This window comes from Bos indicus, chromosome 2 (assembly GCF_029378745.1).
Source record: "Bos indicus isolate NIAB-ARS_2022 breed Sahiwal x Tharparkar chromosome 2, NIAB-ARS_B.indTharparkar_mat_pri_1.0, whole genome shotgun sequence".
Classification (NCBI taxonomy): domain Eukaryota; kingdom Metazoa; phylum Chordata; class Mammalia; order Artiodactyla; family Bovidae; genus Bos; species Bos indicus.
In genome coordinates, this window is record NC_091761.1 from 21,004,348 (window position 1) to 21,011,587 (window position 7,240).

Consider the following 7,240-nt stretch of genomic DNA (forward strand, 5'->3'; position numbering starts at 1 on the left):
GGCTGTTACGTTGTCCTTTAATTAACTACAGAATTTACCCTTCACAGGCAATACCACTGCTGGAACACTATCTTCAAAGGATAATCTGAAATGCAAAAACAGAGACTCAAGATGTTTCTCACAGAATCACTTTTTGGGAAATTGTCAATCAATAGTGTCATATCTATATGATTGAATACTATGCAGCCACTAAAATATAAGGATTTAAAAAATAACATGTGAAATGATTACTAGCCAATGTTAAGCCAAAAAAAAGCAGATTTTAAAGTTTCATATAAAATATGATCTCAATTATGTTTTCACAAAGCAGAAGAAATGTGGTACCAAAACACATCATAAAACACGAAAAGGGTTGCTATATCTGAATGCTGGGATTATAAATAAATCTGATTACTTTCTCTGTAATTTTTTGCATATCCAAACATTTTCTACAATGATTGTGTATTTATTTTATAATTGTATTTTTGAAAATAAAACAATATAAGCTGTTCCCTTGCTCCATTTTCTGGGAACCATACTTGGAACACAAAGGAAGAGATTAATTGCACCAAGCATCCCTTACTCAGAATAGTTCCTGTGTTTCTAATCACATGGCAGCTGTTTGCGTGGTAATAGTCTGCTCCGAGTTTTATAGAAGCTGCGTTTCTTAATTGAGTGCTTTGAAGAGTCTTAAGACCATGCAGAAAGCAGAGTAGGGGCCCCCTCTCTGGCAGGGTTAGCTTGTAACACAGTTTGAAATATTTTTCAGGGATGGTCACAGCCTTCCCTGTTAGTGTCCACATTTCTTGGGAAGCAGTGGCCCAGACACAGGGCTCCTGCAAGCCTGGGCATAAAACCTCACTTACGGAGGAAGCCTCGTTGGACCAGTGTGGGCCTGAGCTCTTCATCACAGCTAGGGTCCTTCTCTAGCTTGTAGCAACAGAAACTGGCCCAGGGCTTTGCTTTTCTTCTGACCAGGTGGAACCTGAATACGACACCCATTTTTGATTTTGCAAAAGGTACGATTTGGCGGAGCCTCATTTCTGGGCTGGGCAGTCTACCCATTTGCTGTTCGCTATGACTTTTTCCCCAAGAGCACATGGTAACTCCAGAAGGCCTTCAATGACAAAACCCAAAAGGAGGAACCTAGGGTTTTTCTCTATTTTGATGGGGACAGGTGGTCAAAGAGGGGAGGGGATACTTAACACTACAGAGCATCAGTGGTCTCAGTGTAATAAAAAAAAAAAAGGCTCACTTTTCTCACTGGGCTGGTGGGGAGGCAGAAGAGGGACTCCAGGAAGAAGGGAGCACAGGGCTTTTTCAGAGGCCATTTAAGGGCTTGACTGCCCAGGTGGGACGTGCAGGTTTTGTGACATCCATGATCCAAAGTAAGTCATCTGATCAACTTGGCAAAGTTTCTTCAAAATAGGGAACATTGTCTAGTCCTTGTCTAGAGGAGATGCTGGATGCTCTCTGAGTTGGCTTGGGGATGAGTATTCAGAAGGCCGGGGTCAAGGACTGATTGTCCTTTATGAACCCTTCACCATTTCAAGAGGAAATGAACAGACCAGAAACCAATCAACAATGCAAAAGCTGCTTCTGTGTCTGAATGGGAAGCAGGCCCTCCTGAGGGCCCCGACCCCTGGGACTGAGGCATTGCTCCCCGCCCAGCTAACGTAGCTGGTGCTGAAGGAGCATCACTGATTCCTTCATGGGCGGGGGCTATGCCATTGGTGGGGCTGGAGGTCGAGTCTCACCCCACCACCTCCCACTACGGCGTGCCCTCCTCACCATCCGGCACCATTCTAGGCAAGTCTTCCAGCTTCTGGGATAGACGCGTCTGACACCAGGGGAAAACTACAGTTGCGTGGTCCCTTACTCCATCTGCCGGCTCTGCATCCTTACCCTGTGCCCACCTCCTGGCTCTGGCTGGCTGTTGGCACCCCGCACCCGCGGGTTCCCTATTGCAGCACCGGGAAGGCCTTTCGGGGTGAGTCAACATTTTGCTTACATGCATTTGCTCCTCAGTGAAAGGGCATGGGTGGCGGGAAAAGAGACTTACTTATTAATTATAAATTTCAAAATGAAATTAGTTTTAAAGTTTTTCTGATTGTAAAAACTGTGCATTCTCATGGTAAGAAAAAGTCAAAGTATACAGAAAAATCATAAGAAAAAAGCCAAAAAAACCCACACCCCTCTAAAATCTCAGCATTGATTGGTAACCACTGTTAACATTCTGGTGAATGGTCCTCCCCCTTCTTTCTTTGCTACATTCTCAATGGGAATATACTGTATATTCTTTTGAAAACTTTTTTTTTTTAATTTAGAAAACCTCAATCATTTGTTCTTAAATCTGTTTGCCTTTAAACTCAACAATGTGTCTGAGTGTTTTTTTTTTTAAGGTAAATATAGTACCACATTGTTATTTTTGTGGTTGTACGTTATTTGCATTGTAGGATATACCTTAATTTAATTAAAAACCCTTGATAGATATATCATTTACTTTCAATTTATAGTAATAATGGTACCCTTACTTTTTTTATTAGTAGAAGCAATAGAAGAAAAATAAGAACAGTATTTGTAGACTTTTTTAAAATATCTGTTACATAAATTTCTAGAAGTATTAGGTTGCCAAAAGTTTGCTCAGGTTTTTCCTTAACATCTTACAGAAATTGAAGACAAAAATTTTGGCTAGCCCAATAGAATCATTGAGTCTAAAGATATTTGTATTTATTATTTTGACTTATATAGCTAAACTGCTTTTTGAATTATTATTATTTTTTAAATTTATTTATTTATAATTGAAGGATAATTGTTTTACAGAATTTTGTTGTTTTCTGTCAAAGCTCAACATGAATCAGCTGTAGGTATACATGAACTCAAATAATGGGAGAAGTTTTTGGTGCCACAACAGCTATTTTCTTGTGACATGTTTTAGAAAAAAATGGATTTATTGTTTCATTCTGAAAGACAGATACTTTTTATGCAGTGCTTGTAAAGAAATTAGGTACATGCTCATGGACAAGTTGATTCACTTTTGGGGGGCTTTGTATCTCATCTGTGTAAATCAGCCTTGGACTAAATGCAATCCAAGATCCCTTACATGTCTAAGATTTTACAGTTTTATGATGCTGGGGGCCGCGGGTGGGGGGGCAGGGGAGGGCGGAAAGCAGTGACCAAATATCTTACTGTTGTCTGCCTGCCTTTTTATTTTTTACCGTATTTTTTCAGAGTTTCAGTTGGAGTCTTATTGTTGTTGTTCAATTGTTAAAGCTGTATCCAGCTCTTTTGCGACCCTGTGGACTGTAGCCCACCAGGCTCCTCTGTCCAAGGGGTTTCCCAGGCAAGAATACTGGAGTGGTTACTATTTCCTTCTTCAGGGGCTCTTCCTGACCCAGGAATTGAACCTGTGTTTCCTGCATTGGCAGGCAGATTCTTTATCACTGAGCCACCAGGGAAGCCTGCTGGAGTTTTATTCTAGTTGTATATTAATTCAGAAACAATTAACAACTGCACAATGTTGTCTCCCTATCCTACAATGACCTTGGGATTGGATGTTGTTATTTCTTCATGAAAATAGTGCAGATGAAATGGGTTATATCCTTTTTTTGCCTACTATCTATACTTCTCCCTCAGTGCCTAATTCAGGGCTCTTTACCCCAAAAGGGGCTACCTAACTTTCTAGTAGTATACATATACCTTGTTACATGTGAAAATAAGCAAAGCAATATATGCATATTTTATATATATATATATATATATGGTTGTATATGTGTGTGGGAGTGCACACATATGTGCACACTTGTAGTTTTGCCCATTGCGTCTCACCAGCAGCTTGCATGAGAATGCTGAGGCATTAAACCTTGGCTCAATGGTTTGGTTCAAAACAATTCTGGTTATTCTAATTTCACTCAAGCTTCTCCCCTGAGCTTGTATATTCCATGCTACTCCATTTCTCAGCTTCCTCGCCTGGCAGGTATCTTGAGCTTGACATGTCTAAATCAGAACTCCTTTTGTCTCCTGCATCCTCCAATACCTTCTTCTACAGTCTCCGCCAGTTTGGTAAACGACAACTCCATTCTCCCAAGAAACACATTTGTGCCACTCTTGCTTTCTCTTTACCTCACACTGGTCAGTTCTGTCTGGTCTGCCTCCGTGTCACCCTCCAGCAAAATGGGCTCTCTTGATAATAAAGTTGTCCAGCTCTGCTGGACCACACGCAGCTCATGCTCCAGGCTACATGTTTTAAAGTATCTTTCACCTCGAAGGCTGCAGTCAAAATCTTGTTTCCTCTGTGTACAAGTCTCCTTGTTGCTGGGTTCTTAGGCATGGTAGTTGGAGTTGGCAGGCAGTTACTTAGAATTTCTACTCAAGTGCTCTTTTGAAACCACTTTTTAATTAAAAAGTTAGATCCCCAAGATCCCCTGAATATCTGGCTAGCCTGCAGTTCCATTACAAGGCTGGAGAAAAAATGTCTGTAATTGTTTGTTGCTTTATACTCTTATTTAGTTCTTAGGATGGACAGGGACACAAGTAACCAACACTGACTGAAATAAAGAGTGATGGGCAGAGGTGTTTCAGGTGAAATGTGTCTGGCCCCGAAGACTCCAGGGGCCTAGGCTGCAAATGTGCAGGCACGACCAGTGACCTAGTTGGTCAAGTATGGTCAAGGAGAGACGGCGGGTTGTCCCAGAAGTCAGGAGCTGAGGAATATGGGCGGATATCTAGAGGGAAGGCTCATTTTATCTTTTCTGAGGACTACATGGCACTAGTGGTAAAGAACCCGCCTGCCAATCCAGGGGACATAAGAGTTGTGGGTTTGATCCCTGGGTTGGGAAGATCCCCTGGAGGAGGACATGGCAGTCCACTCCAATATTCTTGCCTGGAGAATCCCATGGACAGAGGAGTATGGCAGGCTGTAGTCCATAGAGTTGTAAAGCGCTGGACACGACTGAAGCGACTTAGCAGGCAAGCACACCCAAATGAGGCGCCCAGATCAACATGGAGCAAGCACCGTATACAGCTAGAACCAAAGCCCTTCATTTCTCAGAAGAGATGAAAGACGATGGTTCAACTTTGTTTCCCATAGGTACTTTATCTCTTTAAGACTGTTTTCTAGGGTAGGGTGGGTGGAGTTTTTAGCATCTCAAGAGAGTGTTAAGAACACATCTGCTTTGTCTGGGTGTTTGATTTTCCTTTAACCACAGTGATAGATACACTTTGTGGTGTTTGTTTTTGGCAGAGTAGTTAAGGCTGTGGGCTTAGGACTCAGTAAGAATTCCCTCTATGTTACAACTCTACCACTTACTAGCATAGGCAAATTTTTTTCACCTCTTTGAGTCACAGTTTAGTCATCTGCAAAATGGGTATGGTAAGGCCTACCTTATATGGGTTGATGTGAAGATTAAATGCAATAATCCAGGCTCTGTGCCTGGCATATAGTTAATGCTCAATAGCTGCTATTATTGGTGCTGTTATCATTACCACTATTATTAGAGTTGAATGTGGCACAGAGGTCATCAGGCCTACCTTCATTACATCCGAGATAAAGAAACTGACCCTCAGAGCTCACAGGTCCCTTACCATCATCCCTCCACAGCAGGTTCCTGGCTGAACCAGCCAGTGCAGCCTCTGGAGCTCTTTCGTCATACTCATCATTGCCTGGTGGCTGAAGTTTGTAATCATTCTTGCCTCCCTGCCAGGTGGAATATTGGCATGGAGTTGCCCGCAGAGTTTAAAGGGAAGAAAATAATAGTTTACAAGCTCTGTGGGGCCAGGGACCATGTCTGTCTTGGTCTCTTCCATATCCCTTGTGCTAACTACAATGTCTAGTGTTTAGTAATATAATAGTTAATACACAAACACATGTGTATTACATGAAGCATATTCAGCAAGGAGGTGACTACAAACACATCACAGTGGAAATGTGGCACCCATGAGCACTGACTTCTCCCCTGGGAGTTGTTCCTGGACACATTTGCCCATTTCCCTCCTGTGCTTCTAGAGTGCTTTGAACAAGGATGAAAGCAATTTATGTGAGAGGCCGTTGCATTTGGCCCCCACATTGCCTCTTTCCTTTTTCTCCCCCTCTGTTTCTCTGTGCCCTTTTCTTCTTTCTCTCTCACTTCTACTTCCTACTCTTGATTGATTCTTTAATGAGGATAAGCTACGTTGTGCTGCAGAAATAAGCCACCTCTAATATTCAGTGGCTTAATACAGCAAAATTTATTTCTACAAATCTGGGTGTTACTCCAGGACAAATGCCATCCATGTGTTGGCTCAGCATTCCAGGCTTCTGTCTTATGGCACTGCCCACAGCTGCAAAGATGCCCACCCCAAGGCTGGATACAGAGCCTTCAAGGAGCTCATCCTGGTATGACACACTTGACCCCATGTCACGCCCACCTGCTCTGGTGTGGACTGGTCACCTGGACTCACCCACAGGTTGGGAAGGGTCATCCCTCCATGGGCTCAGAAGGTCCTAGAGGCAAGGAGAGCAGGATCTGGGTGAGTATTAGATGGCTCTACCACAGGTCTTTTTCAAAACTCAACCCTTTTCCTCATCTGTTCTCCCTTCTTTTTCACTTACATTCTCTTCTTTCCTTAGTCCTTTCCCTGCCTCCTGTGTCTTCTTGCCCACCTCACTCCGGCTCCTGGTCTGTATCCTACTGTGTGATGCAGAACAGATGCTGACTGAGGATACTGTTGCGATTGTCGGGTCTGCTTGACTCTGACCTTCTTGCCTGGATATAGACAAAGGCAACAGAGTTTCCCTCCTCCTTTTGGATCACTGGGAACTTACAAAATCCTCCTGTTGTCCTGAGTACTTCTTCCCAGGCCTGGAAAGGACTGGCAGAAGGTCAGGCCAGGCATCTTGCACTTGGGAGACACCAGGCAGCCCCAGAATCTTCCCCTTCTCCCTTCAGGAGTCAGCGCCCTCAAAGACCCCACGAATCTCAGCACACAGCTCAGTGGAGCTGGATGTTCATTTGGAGTGATGTGTATTTGATTTTCTGCACAGGATCTAGTCACTGACCACTTACCTTGACTGTAAGGAGTGATTAGTTTCTTGATAGCATCAATAAGGTCTCTACATGAGTATTTCAGATTGGCCTCAGAGTGAAACAAGTTGAGGTGGAACTTAATTTTTTTTAATACTAATTTTGTAACAGATGAAAAGAACCTGTGTGGCAGACAGATGGGAAGCACATGGCATGGGGGCCAGATTGCCTGACTCTGCCATCGATTTATCGGCTCTTAT

General features: G+C 43.1%; 1 long non-coding RNA gene across 1 annotated transcript; it reads right to left on the reverse strand.

Moving 5' to 3' along the window:
- LOC139186264 (uncharacterized) lies at positions 1-6,822 on the reverse strand. The gene is made up of 3 exons (XR_011569835.1): positions 6,569-6,822; positions 6,385-6,460; positions 1-85 (listed from the first exon to the last, which is right to left on the reverse strand). It is a non-coding gene; the product is annotated as an uncharacterized lncRNA (long non-coding RNA).
- Between the last annotated feature and the right edge of the window lie 418 nt (positions 6,823-7,240).